The sequence below is a fragment of the Carex rostrata genome, chromosome 33, assembly GCF_964058835.1.
Source record: "Carex rostrata chromosome 33, lpCarRost1.2, whole genome shotgun sequence".
NCBI classification, from domain to species: Eukaryota; Viridiplantae; Streptophyta; class Magnoliopsida; order Poales; family Cyperaceae; genus Carex; species Carex rostrata.
In genome coordinates, this window is record NC_135950.1 from 5,377,948 (window position 1) to 5,393,606 (window position 15,659).

Consider the following 15,659-nt stretch of genomic DNA (forward strand, 5'->3'; position numbering starts at 1 on the left):
AGAATTTTGCGTGTTAAGGAAGTAATCTCAATAAAAGATAACGTTCGTAGAAAAAAGAAAATATAGCACTTCAAGTATCACCGCACCGCCTTGGGTAAAATCGCAGAAATAGTAACAAAAAAATTTGTCCGTATCTTCACCGCACCGTCACAGTCACGGGTGCGTATCCTCTGAGATATCTCAACTTTTGCGTGACCGACGTGTCCGGTGCCTATTCGGGGGTGATGTAGGGTCAGTATTATGTGTGCTTTGAGATTCGTGCATAGAGTATTTAAACGGTTGGGATTTTCAAAAAAGTCACGCAAAGTTTGAGATATCTCAGAGGATACGAATTCCACAGTCACAGGACTAAACCTTCACTAAACCAGCGCACCGTATCTAAACCCGCTCACCTTCTCTTACCTCACTAAAAATTAGTCTCCTCCTCCATTCCACCCCAAGCTCCTCTTGGAGAGAGAAAAAGACAGCGTGAGAAGAGAGAGCAGAGAGATAAGAGCTCGTGCGCGCACGGGAGAGAGAGAGGAGGGATCGTGAGGAGAGAAATCGCGGGAGAGGTGAAGGAGAAAGGAGAAAGGGAGCGAAGGAGAAGAGATCGTGAGGATCGAAATCGCAGGAGAGGTGAAGGAGAAATGAGAAAAGGAAGGAAGACGGAGATGCAACCGATCGAGCGTCAGGAGGAGGAGCCGGCCTTTCAGACCTCTCACAGGAAGATTTCTGGTTCTAATTTCTTCATTTTTGGCAAATACGAAATTAGCCCCACACAAAACTAATAATCCTCAATTGTCAACTGAGCCTCTGTAAGGGATAATTAATCATTGGAAATCCTCAATTAAGCCCCCGTTGAACTTACATCTATCCAAAACTTTGATTTCAGTCTTGATAAAACTAAGCGAAACACAATATTAGGTATGGTTCTCCTTTGATCAGGCTTCATGTTGCTTTACTCATCTCACGATCTGAAGAACTCTTTGTTTTCTCCACTATCTTTCAGGACACAAAGGATTGCTTCAAGGAGATGATGTTAATAGAAGAAACAATAGACACATTGTTAATATTGGAAATGGAATCTCAATCTGAACAAATCAATCTGTGAATGTCGTAAAGGAGTGCATGCTTTCAATTTTCAGATCAGGTATGCATAATCTAATTTTTTGGTATGAAATTTCGTGTTTGATACAGCTGATTAAGACTCAAAGGACCCATGGTGTAATTATCATGCTATACCAGTAAATTGAACTCAAAGATGATACCCTCTTTATTTAATATAGATTCTTGAATTCAAATACAGATAAAGTATACCAGGGCATTTTTATATTGCATGAAGGTACAGTCAGATTTCATGTCTATTATGGTCCGTGTTGGAAGTGTATGGCAAGCTCACCAGTCCATAGTACTCTTTTGAATGTACCAAGCTCAATGTCAGCTCCAATCAAAATTTGGCCCTTCTTGGCACTTCCATGGTTACAAGCAATGGAATTATTACCCCTTACATCTCAGGTTAAAATTTCTATGACAAGTTCCATGTTCTGGTTCTTTTTTTTGTGATGTTGGATTGGCACAGAATAGAGGGTGGGACATTCAACTTTGACAACAATTTACTAAGGTTTCCTAGGTAGAAGCACACTAATCTTAATGAAATTTTTTTTATTGCCTCCACAACATTTTTTTATGCAAGTTTGCAATTAATAGTAGTAAGGCTTTATCTAATTAATGTATCATTCATGAACAATTTGGCAAAGAAAACTTTGTTTTAACATTTTACATGGTTATTATTTTGTTCTATCAACAATATATGGTGGGAAGAAAAATGATGCTAGACTAAGCGAAGGTATGCGTAAATCAATTTTTCCAGAAAAAAAACATTTCTTTATCTTAATCTCCGTTCCCATAGTTATTATAATATCTTAAAGTTCAATGGGATGTTACGTCAGCAATGAACAGTGTAACCACCTCTTTGTACCGTATGATGTGATTTCCGTGGGTGAGATTGTTTTAAGGTGACGACACCTCCCGTCATCTTCAGACCACCGACAACAGCCTCTACAGATCCCGCGATTTTGCTCAAGATAGCACAACAAATGCCGCTGCTCGCAATATGACCCATCTCTGCGATCGCCACGTCGTAAGCTACCCTGGTACGTGTCTCTCTTCCCTCGCTCGGCGCCTCCTCCTCTTCTCTTTGGTCGGTGTTTTCCCCTTTACCTTATCGATTGTTCTCTTCTCATTTAACAACAGTTGCTAATCTGTATTCTATTTCCTTTGCCTCATCTTTCTCCCCCGCTATTCTGCACCGCTGCTACACCCCCGTCCAGACTGTCAAATAGCGAGGTCGTTTTGCATCGGCCGATCGGGATGGAAGTGGGGCCAACCATTGTGCATCTGGACCAACTTGAAGTACACTCGGGTAATTTACAATCCTTTGCTTTTCTTGATTTTTTGGTTTCTTAATTCTCTGTTTAGGGTTTCCTTGGCATGAGGGCTTCGAGGGGGGTTCAAATTATAAGAATTGATAATTTCTTTGGCTTTAATTGAAGTGAGCTACTGAGCTGTTCCGTTCGATCCAAGCAGTGCATTGTTGCATAGGATGACTCATTAATTGTCGAGAAAGGTTTGGATTTAATCTCTTATTTTTTATCTTTCCTTTTAAATTCTTTTTTGCTGAGTAGGTTGTTCCGAATTTTTTATTAATAGAAATAAAATAAAATAAATATCGAAATTCGAGATTACTGTTGAGTTTTTTCGAAAAATAGGTAGGATGGGTTGTGTTAACCCGTCCCACCGGACGGGTCTAATTAACCCGTCCCGGTTACATCCCCTAATTACCTCCTTCATCTTAATCAAATTCGCGCAAAAAAAAAAAAAATTCCGGCCGGTTTTGTTAAACCCGTCCCGGCGGAAAAAAAAAAAAAATCCGGACAAAACTCTAAAGCTTTTCACACACTCAAGTTATTTTTTTTCTCTTTCTAATTGTTTGCGTCGATTTACCAAAACTCTAAAGCTTTTCACTTGTAATGGAGAAACAAATTAAATAATAACTTGTGAAATACAAAATGTGGGAAAGAAGATCTTCCACAGAAATGAAGCAACTCTAGAAATGAATCAACATTCAGCATTCTTTTGTAATAAGACATGAACAAACCAAAAAAAAAAAAAGGAAAATAATAAACCTAGCTACATACCTGTTGTAGATAGTCCTCCAGGGTAGCTGCTTCAGAAGGAAAAACATCTTCAAAGGTTGTCTACAAAAGTTAACATAAAAAACATTATGCAAGCTGCTCAAAGGACGGGTTTAGTTACCCTTAAGCTCAAAGGACTTGAGATCTCTTGCAAGCTGCTCTGCATTTATCCCTTCCCGTGCAAGCAATTTGACCAAATTCAAAATTGAGACTGTTTATACTATATGAAACCATCAAAATGACAAATGTGCACCTTATTTATTCTTTTGGGGACAAAAGCTAAACCTAATTTCAAGACTTGAGACAATCTCGTCCTTCAGGAAGAGAAAAAACCTAGTAGCAGAGATAGATTGCGATGGGACGGGTTTAACAAATCTGGATTTTAGAGATAGATTGCGATGGGACAAAAGCTACAAATCCGGGTTTTTTTTTCTGCCGGGACGGGTTTAACAAAACCGACCAGAATTTTTTTTTTTTTTTTTTTTTTTTTAGTTCGGGATGGGTCCTGTAAACCCATCCGGGTTTTTTTTTTTTTTTTGCGCGAATTTGATTAAGATGAAAGAGGTAATTAGGGGACGTAACCGGGACGGGTTAATTAGACCCGTCCGGTGGGACGGGTTAACACAACCCATCCTACCTATTTTTTGAAAAAACTCAACAGTAATCTCGAATTTCGATATTTATTTTATTTTATTTCTATTAATAAAAAATTCGGGTAGGTTGTTTGGTGAAATTTGGGTTATGGGTTAGAGTTCTAATTAACAATGGCCGAGCAAGGAATCCAGTCTGATGTGTTTGCTTGTATGCATTTGATCAAGGGTTTCTATAAATTTGGGAGTCTTAAGTCACACGAGTCAACTGTTTGCTGAAATGCTCCTTAGTGGGTTGGTTCCTAATACTGTGACTTTGATTGCATTGATTGATGGGCATTGCAAACAAGGGGAGATCAAAGTTTCGCATCAAGAGATGATGAGAAGAAACATAAAGTCAGATTTGATCACATTTAGTACATAAATCAATGTTTTCTTGCAAGACTAGGAGTTGATTTCTTAGCTTAGATAGCCGTGTTGCTGCAGCTAGCTGGTCATACGGCAGTTAAGAATCTGGTAATATCTTATTTTCTTTTTGTATAAAGTTCAACAACATCAGTTTTTGCTGCGTACCGACTGATAAATCATGATTTGTAGTTACTCAAAATTTTCCATACTGCCCCATACATTACATTCTGCGTACCTCTCCTGCAGTTGCACTGCTATGTTGGCTTCTTACTACTTCCGGAGATGTAAACACCTTTTTTGTGATCACATTTTGCATAATGTAATATACTATATGGTTTAGGGTTTAGGGTTTCTATTGCAGTAACAGACAAATACCATAGAAGTTTCTTGTAGCTTTCAAATTGTTACTATTTTCTGCACATGTTCATGTTTATACATCTACATGTGTTGTTTGTCGCGCCTATTGAAGGTATGCCTCAATCTCACGGTATTGCCAATGTTGTTAAATCTGAACTGCTACATTAACAACAAAGTAACAACAGAAGAGCACCACGAAAAGGATCGAGAGGAACATTTAGGTTTTGTACTATCAGTTCTCAGCTTTCATGGGATGTTTTCTCTCATGCTTTGAAAGCAAGGATCAAGAGAAGAAGATTGAATTAAGGCCTCCTGCTCGCGCTAACTTAGATTCTTATGATGACCTGATTAGGTTTTCTTTAATTTCAGTTCTACTTGATTTGTTCTTAAAACAAAATGATAAACAATAATTTTTGTTATACTTTTATTGCATGAGAGTTTAGCAAAGCTTACACAAGAGGTATGTCTTTTAACTATAATTTTTATTTTTCTAAGGTGTTGTTTGGTTGAGGAATTATAGCTAAATCAGACTTATCAAGGCAACTGATTTCTTTTACAATGGAAAAATGTCCAGTTCCTACTTCAATTCCCTTTTTGGAGTTTAATTTTCTACTCAGTTTCCTTTTTTTAATGCAAGTGATTATTTAATTGGAGTTCAATTTTCCATGATGGCAAAATGTATAACTTTCATTTCAATTTTTCTTTGTAGATCAATCCAGTTTTAGTGTTAAAATATTTTTAGAGAACTCTAATTTTCTTTCAGTTTTTATTTGTGCAATCTGATTACGTTGTGCTTGTCATGAACATATTCCACATCCAGCCAATAGTGTCAAAATAAATAAATAAAAAAATGAAAAATGCAAAAGGTAAATGACTACCTTTTACTAGTAATAACAAACCCATGCATTTCTGTTATATTGGTATTAGGTTCCATTGTCATATTAAAAAAAAAGTATACAAAAATAATTACCATATTTTTTTAAAAAATGGCCAAGGAATTAAAGTCATATGATGAGAAACACAAAACCGCAATGGAAAATTTTCATTTGAAAAAAAAGGTAGCTTCCCAAGAGCTTAACGGGGCGGATCAGTCTTCAAAGTTTAATCATAACTTGTCCAATAAGAAGATCCAGTCGGTGGCACATTGTGAGCAAGAAAACAGCCCTGACCAAGCAATAATGAGTACACCAAGTCAAGGCAAGGAAAACTCAACTTCTCATCAGAGCATCCCTGGGACTGAAAGGTAAAAATTGCACAGGATACATATAATTTAGTACAAAAATTATAATTTAAATTACACTTTTTGTTAAATATTTATCCAGTTTTTATCCGTATGGGAACAAGTACATAAAACAACCGTGTAATCAAATAGTTGGTTGTCATTTGCAAATGTCTCAAAGTATGTTAGTGTACTGTAAATACCTTAAACGGTACATAAAGCCCTAATTTGCAGTTATGGTTTAATTTGTAAATGTGGTACTGGTAGCAGTTGGAGGGAAAAAAGATTATAATTTATCTTTTTGATAATCGAAATAGTTGTGAAGAGACGAGAGATTGCAAATTGGATCAGACCCAGGTCAGCAATGGCGCAGGAATTCTGCTTTCGGATCACTTGCTTGTAACAGTTCCTCCCGTGACTTCATGAGCCCAGGAGAAAAGAAGATGAGATGGTAGGAGAAAAAGGTTCAACCCCACTTTTTATATCAAGCACCGACGTCAGGAGGAAAAGGTTCAACCCCCACTTCTCATGTGATTGGTTTTAAATTTAATACGTATAACGAGATTGGTACTGGTACGTACACCACTTTCCACAGTGATCAGTTGGTATGAGACTTACCTGGTACATCCTGTTACAGCCAGTATGTATGCTGAAATTAAGGAAAATATATAATTTCCAGAAATAATCATTAAATAATAGGGAACCAAAAAGAGTACTTTGGATCTTCGATGGCATAGATGGATCTAAAAGAGAATTTCATTTTCAAAGTTTGAAGCCTTAATTTTGTTTGAGATCCCAAGTTTTTTTTATTTTTTTTTCCTAATGCCCATAGCTTCACACTCCAACAGCCACAGAGAAATCTGTTTTAAAAAAAAAAAAAAAAATCAGCTCTTTTGGAGCTGAAATTTTTTTCTTGGATCCATCTATGTCACTGGAAAACTCGATACACATTATTTTCTGTTTTTCTTTAATATCTAACAATAATTTCTATATAAAAAAAATTACCGGAAATAAGCATATGTTGGATCTCAATTTAAATATATACTATTTTTTTCTTATCACTGCTAGACCTTACATTTTTAAATTATATCAGGATCAACAGGTAAAGTGGCATGCTATATTTGAAGAGAGACTTGAGAAGATTTTATCCGATGAGACAATGCTGCCTCCAAGGTTTTTTCTATTTTTTTTTTTTTTTCATTTTCTTTAGTATTCTTTAGTCTTTATTTCTAGTCTTGTAATTATTTTGATCTAGTCAATTTCCATCTTTTGGCCATGTTGAATTGTTCTTGCCATTGTTGTTACCTCCAAATGAAGAGGGAGGCTACAGTACAATGCATAGCACAAATTGGTCTGTACTATCGATCAATATTTTGGTTCTTGGAGACCAAATATTTGATCTGAATTGTTCAACATGATCTTCATATGAAAATGTACTTGAAGATTAAAATTTTTCATTTTTTTACAATTTTTTAACTATTTTTTAAGATACGTAGAAAACCACTACTTCCGATTGGCCTATAGAATATTCAGATCAAGTGATTTTCTACCTATCTAAAAGGAAAGTAAAAAACGTGAATTTTTTTTATCTACAAGTACATATTTTATATGGAGATCATGTTGATCAATTCAGATTGATTGTTTGTACTTTGGAAAACAAAATATGGTACCATGGCCCTAACCAATGTGCACTATGCATAGTACCGTAGCCTCACCCCAAAATGAGTATTAGCTCTAAATTTTAATGTTTAGTTTTGCTTTTGGTGTAATAGGAAGCTCATTTCAAGGAGGTTGATTCAGTTAGAGGAATAACTTGAAGAAAAGAGTATTTACCGGCTTAGTGCTAACATAAATATATTTGGTGTTGTTTCAAATATGTTTACTGCAAAAAAATAGTTTTTTGTTTGTACAAATGTATTAATTCATTATATAGTTGAGATTTGTTTACAACAGATTTACGTTGACAATCTTGAGTACTGTAAAAAATAACTTTTAATTTCATAACCCAATGTTTAGAATATTATCTATTGGCTTTTGTTGAAATATCCAACAATATCCTAAAATTGCACTAAATTGATACACACTCAAACAAAACAGTTGTGGCATATAACACCAAAGAATTGACATCGAAAAAACACCAAAGAACAAATTGTGGCGGAGCCGCAACGAAATAACTAGTGAATTGTGTATTTCAAAAAAAGATACGCACTTGAACTAAAATTTCAACTAATCTATCATGTTACAAGAATAAATTGTTTGCCAGTTTGTTTTTATCAGATGAAATAGCAATGATATCGGTCACAATTTTGATGGTTCTCTTTTCGATACAAAGATTTGGTACTGACAAATTCGGATATACATTTGTACCAGCTATACTTGTCTGGTTCAACTTTATTGGGATCATTGACAGATCCTACCTGCTCCGACATGACTCCACTGTGCTCAAGGCTTTCAATCCACTATACATTGTCTCTTGCTTCAGTAATAACCTTAAAAAAGCTGGGATTTCTCTTGGAGGTGGTGTTCTTTGCAAGACTGGTATGCTTTTTCTTTTTACAACTGTAGGTGTCTTATGCTTTTGTATTTCTTAAAAAGAAAAAAAAAAACATTCTTTAGGTACCATATCAGTCTGGTGAGAGTACAACTATTGAACACCAGAAAGCAAAACAAAACTGTTAACGTTCAGTTGCTCCTTAAGGAGCAAGGGTAGAGAGGTCCGAAGAGTATTAAAAAAATGCCTGGTAGTTGCAGAATCCAGGTTATCTCAGTTGCCTGGTAGTAAATCTTCCAAAGTGATTGTGAATGACTTAGAGAATGTGTAACTTTTTTAGATTGAATAATTTTATTTAAATGTAAATGATAACAAATTTTCTTCAATATCCAGTAAATGAAGGAGGAGGTACTTATACTATTCTATTTTTTTTATCAAATTCATTCATTAATTGCATGGTTTTTGTTCCCAGCATTGATCCAATTATTTAGTACCTTATTTTACACGATCTATGGTTTGCTATTCAATATTGTCTTAATCATAAGTTTCAATTGTACTTTAATAAAACGAGTCTTTCCCTTTTCAGAACTGTTGAGATGGTGATTATCTAACATCTTGGGTTTAGATACACACCACCTAAGTACTCATTATTAAGTGTAGATAGCACGCTAATTTAGACCGAATTTTGGTATTCCCATGTTTGCTTTGCCGAGCCAGTAAATGAATCACCCTGATTTGGCTCTTATAGCTTATTCCAACTCAAATATCACCGTACGCTGATCTAGAATTAGTAAAATCATGGCTGCTTAACCCTTTTTTTATTTTTTATATTTATTATCGCTGTTCTGCTTTATGTTGTGTGGACTCTTTCCTCTAGTATTACTAACCATTGTTTTAGTTAACTGTTAACTAGTGAGAACAAAAGGAGTGCAGTGTGCAGAAATCTTATTGGTTCTTGGAGTATGTAAAGGCATCAGCTGTCTCATGCGAGGCGGGCCATTATATCGATTTCCCCCAGCTTTGTGATCTGCTGGGCTGATGATCAACAATTTGATGTAAACTAGATTTGGTTGTGACTCAAACTTATTCTGCAAGGTTAGTTTTTTTTATTTAAATGTCTTTCTTTTAGTAAAGATAATTGAGGCAATTGAGCAGAACTGGTTGCTGTGCATCCAAACTGGACTGGGTAACTTCTGTATGAAATCGTATTAGAATGATGAATTACCTAACCATAGTTCCAACGAAAAATGATGCAACACTGGATGTGAAGCAGCAGACAATCATCTGGGGCGGTTCATACTGATACTATGGATGGATAAACTGTGACAAAATTTTATCAGTTTAATTTTCTACTAGTAAAAAATGACAATCTGATTAGTAGTTTACTTTACTGATCATTGCATCTATTGGATATTGAGAGGAAGTAGGAGACACCGTATGGAGAAGACAGGACTTCCTTGTGCTGGGATGGGTAGCAATTGAGTGTCACAAGAGATTCTAGAGCTGCATCAAGCGTCAAGCTAAGTGTTTACTGTAATATATAAGAATGGTTCTATTTTTTTTTATGTGATATATAAGAATGGTTCTATTTTTTTTTATGTGAGGTTTGTTTTATTCATTGAACTTACATTCATGTAGCATATATTTTTATTTTCTTGACTTGGCCAAGCCAGAACCGATTTTTTTATTAATAGAAAATAAATAAATAAAATATTGAAATACTTTATTGTTTTCGGTTTTTTTTCAATATGCGAGTAGAACGGGTTGTAGTATGACAAATCATGGGACGGGATAAATTATCCCGTCCGGGTTCACCCTTAATCTAATTATCTCATTATAAACTAATAGCGGAAGGAAAAAAAAAAGGCGGACAGGAAGGGAAGACTTGTCCCACCTTTCCGAAAAAAAAAAATCAGACGGGAAAGGAAATCCCATTCGAGAATTCTAAATTTTATATATTATATTACTATATTTTTTGTTTTTATATTATAGAGTACGGCTAACGCGCTTCCTCTAGCATATGGGCCGAAATGCTTCCGGTGGAAATTTGAAATTTCAAAATCCAAAAAGTCGATCTGAACCGTTAATCTCATTCTCCATATTAATATCTGCTTGGAGACCAAATTTTACATTTTTCTGAATTTTTTTACTATTTATTAAGCCACTTTGAAAATCGCTAATCCAACGGTGGCTTAACAAAACAGTAAAACCATTGGATCAGCGATTTTCAAAGTGGCTTAATAAATAGTAAAAAATTTCAGAAAAATGTAAAATTTGGTCTCCAAGCAGATATTAATATGGAGAAGGAGATGAACGGTTCAGATCGACTTTTTGGATTTTGAAATTTCAAATTTCCACCGGAAGCATTTCGGCCCATATGCTAGAGGAAGCGCGTTAGCCGTACTCTTATATTATATTATATTATATTATATTATATTACATTTTATATATATTATAAGAGGGTTTCAATGCCTCATCTTTTTCATACCTTATATTTTATATCTTCATTTTCAAAGTTAAAATTATCAATCTGAACCGTTCAGCATAATATTTATACTAAAATATGACTAGAGATGAAATTTTATATTTTTTGAAATTTTTTACTATTTTTTAAAATAGGTACAAAATCAATGTTTTTGAACTGTTCAAAAAACAGTGATTTTCTACCCATCTTAAAAAATAGTAAAAAAAATTCAAAAAAAATAAAATTTAATCTCTAATCATATTTTAGTATGGATCTCACGTTGAACGATTTGGATCCACAATTTAGACTTTAAAAACGAACATATAACATATAAGGTATGATGAGATATGAAAAGCATGAGGCATTGGAACCCTCCTTATAATATAATAATATAATTAAAAAAAAAATAATATAATAGAATAATATAATATATATAACTATATTAATATAATATATATAAAATATAATATAATATATATAAAATATAATATAATATATAAAAAATATAATATAATATATAAAAAATATAATATAATAATATATATAAAACATAATATAATATATATAAAACATAATATAATATAAAAAAACAAAATATATAATAATATAATATATAAAATTTAGAATTCTCGGACGGGACTGTCGTGGATCCGGACTGTCATAGTTGCAAAATAGAGTCGTTGACTTGGTCTTGTTTTGCAACAGGTTTTGTGGTGAATCCGGACTGTCATGGTTGCATGTCTCAAGACCACATAGATTGTTATAATTTTTCGAGCATGCATATATTCAAGATAAGTTTCTTGTTTATATTTTTCTTTCTCTTCTTGTTAGACCACATAGATTGTCGTTGCCTTTCCAGAAACACGACCGTCGAACACGTGACAGAATGCTACCGCGGATCGGCCCCACCGGCCTCCTCTCTCTCGCCCTTGGTTGCTAGTCGGAATACGGCGCGGGATGACGCCAAGGAACACGGTAAAGCTGAGGCGCCGGCGAGCCGCTTGAGGTCTCCGTCGGTTGCCAAGGCCAACAGAAAAAATATGACTCTCGGCAACGGATATCTCGGCTCTCGCATCGATGAAGAACGTAGCGAAATGCGATACGTGGTGTGAATTGCAAAATCCCGTGAACCATCGAGTCTTTGAACGCGAGTTGTGCCCGAGGGACCCTCCCGAGGGCACGCTTGCCTCATGGGCGTTAGAAGCCCATCCACGCTCGGTTGCCTAACTAATGGCAGAGATGCGGACATTGGCCCTCCGAACCGCAAGGCGCGGTGGGCCTAAGTGTGCGGCCGTCGTACGTGGCTGAGAGTGGCGAGTGGTGGGCTACTGCGCACGTCGTCCCGAGCCCCGTACCGACGCAGGGCCTTTTACGACCCCCTAACGAGGAGCAAGCCACTGCTGCTCCGGCTGCGCGACGCCTTCGGACCGATATCCCAGGTCAGGCAGGGCTACCCGCCGAGATTAAGCATATAAATAAGCAGAGGAGAAGAAACTTAAAAGGATTCCCCTAGTAACGGTGAGTGTAAAAGGGGTGCCACCTCATGTACATGCCCATGGGTGTACATGGCCCTGTCGGTGCCCGCGTCGGTGAAAAATGACCCGAAATACGGCCAGGGGCAAGCGTTAGGCAAAAGTGACCCGAAAATAGTTCAGCCGGGGAAAATGGCCCTAAATAAGTTCACTGGCAAGCGGAAGCGGCTAACATTGGGCAAAAGTGACCCGAAAATAGTTTAGCCGGGGAAAATTAAGCAGATGCGGCCAAGCGTTGGGGAAAACTAAGCAGATACGGCTAAGTGTCGGTGAAAAATGACCCGAAATAAATCCACCGACAAGCGGAAGCGGCAAGCGTTTGACAAAAGTGACCCAAAAACAGTCCAGCCGGGAAAAATTAAGCGCATGCGGCCAAGCGTTGGGAAAAATAAGCAGATACGGCCAAGCGTTGGTGTAAAATGGCCCGAAATAAGTCCACCGGCAAGTGGAAGCAGCAACCGTTGGGCAAAAGTGCCCCGAAAACAGTCCAGCCGGGGAAAATTAAGCGGATGCGGCCAAGCGTTGAGGAAAACTAAGCGGATACGGGCAAGCGTCGGTGAAAAATGGCCCGAAATAAGTCCAGTGGCAAACGTTGGACAAAAGTGGCCCGAAAACAGTCCAGCTGAGGAAAATTAAGCAGATGCGGCCAAGCGTTGCGAAAAACTAAGCGGATGCGGCCAAGCGTCGGTGAAAAAGGGCCCGAAAACAGTCCAACGGCAACCGGAAGCGGTTAACGTTAGGCAAAAATGACCGGAAAATAGTTCAGCTACGGAAAATTAAGCGGATGCGGCCAAGCATTAGGGAAAACTAAGCGGATACGACCAAGTGTCGGTGAAAAAGGGCCCGAAATAAGTCCAATGGTAAGCGGAAGCAGCAAGCGTTGGGGAAAAATAACCCGAAAATAGTTCAACGGGGAAAAATTAAGCGGATGCTGCTAAGCTTTGGGGAAAACTAAGCGGATACGGCTAAGCAGTGGTCGAAAAGGGCCCAAAAATAGGTCAGCTGGGGAAAATTAAGCGGATGCGGCTAAGCGTTGGGGAAAACTAAGCGGATACGGCCAAGTGTCGGTGAAAAATGACTCGAAATAAGTCCACCGGTAAGCGGAAGCGGCAAGCGTTTGGCAAAAGTGTCCCGAAAACAGTTCAGCTGGGCAAAACTAAGCTGATGCGGCCAAGCGTTGGGGAAAACTGAGCGGATACGGCTAAGCATCGGTGAAAAAGGGCCCGAAATAAATCCACCGGCAAGTGGAAGCGGCAAGCGTTGGGCAAAAGTGACCCGAAAACAGTTCAGCTGTGGAAAATTAAGCGGATGCGGCCAGGCGTTGGGGAAAACTGAGCGGATACGGCTAAGCGTCGGTGAAAAAGGGCCCGAAATAAGTCCACCAGCTAGCAGAAGCGGCAAGCGTTAGGCAAAAGTGACCCGAAAACAGTTCAGCTGGAGAAAATTAATCGGATGCGGCCAAGCGTTGCGAAAAACTAAGCGGATGCGGCCAAGCGTCGGTGAAAAAGGGCCCGAAAACAGTCCAACGGCAAGCGGAAGCGGTTAACGTTAGGCAAAAATGACCGGAAAATAGTTCAGCTACGGAAAATTAAGCGGATGCGGCCAACCATTAAGGAAAACTAAGCGGATACGACCAAGTGTCGGTGAAAAATGGCCCGAAATAAGTCCAATGGTAAGCGGAAGCAGCAAGCGTTGGGGAAAAATAACCCGAAAATAGTTCAACGGGGGAAAATTAAGCGGATGCTGCTAAGCTTTGGGGAAAACTAAGCGGATACGGCTAAGCAGTGGTCGAAAAGGGCCCAAAAATAGGTCAGCTGGGGAAAATTAAGCGGATGCGGCTAAGCGTTGGGGAAAACTAAGCGGATACGGCCAAGTGTCGGTGAAAAATGACTCGAAATAAGTCCACCGGTAAGCGGAAGCGGCAAGCGTTTGGCAAAAGTGTCCCGAAAACAGTTCAGCTGGGCAAAACTAAGCTGATGCGGCCAAGCGTTGGGGAAAACTGAGCGGATACGGCTAAGCATCGGTGAAAAAGGGCCCGAAATAAATCCACGGGCAAGTGGAAGCGGTAAGCGTTGGGCAAAAGTGACCCGAAAACAGTTCAGCTGTGGAAAATTAAGCGGATGCGGCCAGGCGTTGGGGAAAACTGAGCGGATACGGCTAAGCGTCGGTGAAAAAGGGCCCGAAATAAGTCCACCAGCTAGCAGAAGCGGCAAGCGTTAGGCAAAAGTGACCCGAAAAGAGTTCAGCTGGAGAAAATTAATCGGATGCGGCCAAGCGTTGCGAAAAACTAAGCGGATGCGGCCAAACGTCGGTGAAAAATGGCCCTAAATAAGTCCACTGGTAAGTGAAAGCGACAAGCGTTGGGCAAAAGTGACCCGAAAAATAGTTCAGCTGGCGAAAATTAAGCGGATGTGGCCAGGCGTTGGGGAAAATTGAGCGGATACGGCTAAGCGTTGGTGAAAAAGAGCTCGAAAACAATCCAGCGGCAAGCGTTGGGCAAAAGTGATCCGAAAACAATCTAGCCGGGGAAAATAAAGCGAATGCAGCCAAGCGTTGCCGAAAACTAAGCGGATACGGCCAAGCGTCGGTGAAAACTAAGCGGTTAACGTTAGGCAAAAGTAACCCAAAAATAGTTCAGCAGGGGAAAATTAAGCGGATGCTGCCAAGTGTTGGGGAAAACTAAGCGGATACGGCCAAGGGTTGGCGAAAATGGGCCCGTAAACAGTCCAGCGGCAAGCGTTGGGAAAAAGTGACCCGAAAACAGTTCAGCTGGAGAAAATTAAGCGGATGCAGCCAAGCGTTAGGGAAAACTGAGCGGATATGGGCAAGTGTCGGTGAAAGATGGCCCAAAATAAATCCACCGGCAAGTGGAAGCGGCAAGCGTTGGGCAAAAGTGACCCGAAAACAGTTCAGCTGGGGAAAATTAAGCGGATGCGGCTAAGCGTCGATGAAAAAGGGCCCGAAATAAGTCCACCGGCTAGCGGAAGCGGCAAGCGTTAGGCAAAAGTGACCCGAAAACAGTTCAGCTGGAGAAAATTAAGCAAATGCAGCCAAGCGTTGGGGAAAACTAAGCAGATACAGCCAAGTGTCGGTGAAAAATCGCCCTAAATAAATCCACCGGTAAGCGGAAGCGACAAGCGTTGGGCAAAAGTGACCCGAAAAATAGTTCAGCTGGCGAAAATTAAGCGGATGTGGCCAGGCGTTGGGGAAAATTGAGCGGATACGGCCAAGCTTTGGTGAAAAAGGGCTCGAAAACAATCCAGCGGCAAGCGTTGGCCAAAAGTGATCCGAAAACAATCTAGCCCGGGAAAATAAAGCGAATGCAGCCAAGCGTTGCCGAAAACTAAGCGGATACGGCCAAGCGTCGGTGAAAACTAAGCGGTTAACGTTAGGCAAAAGTAACCCAAAAATAGTTCAGCTGG

At 38.9% G+C, this 15,659-nt stretch overlaps 1 long non-coding RNA gene and 1 other non-coding gene across 2 annotated transcripts; both read left to right on the forward strand.

Annotated features, from left to right (window-relative positions):
- The first annotated feature begins 424 nt into the window (after positions 1 to 424).
- Positions 425 to 8,000, forward strand: LOC144548259 (uncharacterized). The gene is made up of 9 exons (XR_013509317.1): positions 425 to 717; positions 992 to 1,828; positions 1,932 to 2,135; positions 2,313 to 2,404; positions 2,535 to 2,666; positions 3,896 to 5,774; positions 6,068 to 6,260; positions 6,844 to 6,923; positions 7,523 to 8,000. It is a non-coding gene; the product is annotated as an uncharacterized LOC144548259 (long non-coding RNA).
- Positions 8,001 to 11,747: 3,747 nt separating this feature from the next.
- LOC144548764 (5.8S ribosomal RNA) lies at positions 11,748 to 11,902 on the forward strand. Its single transcript, XR_013509460.1, has one exon. It is a non-coding gene; the product is annotated as a 5.8S ribosomal RNA (ribosomal RNA).
- The last annotated feature ends 3,757 nt before the right edge of the window (positions 11,903 to 15,659 follow it).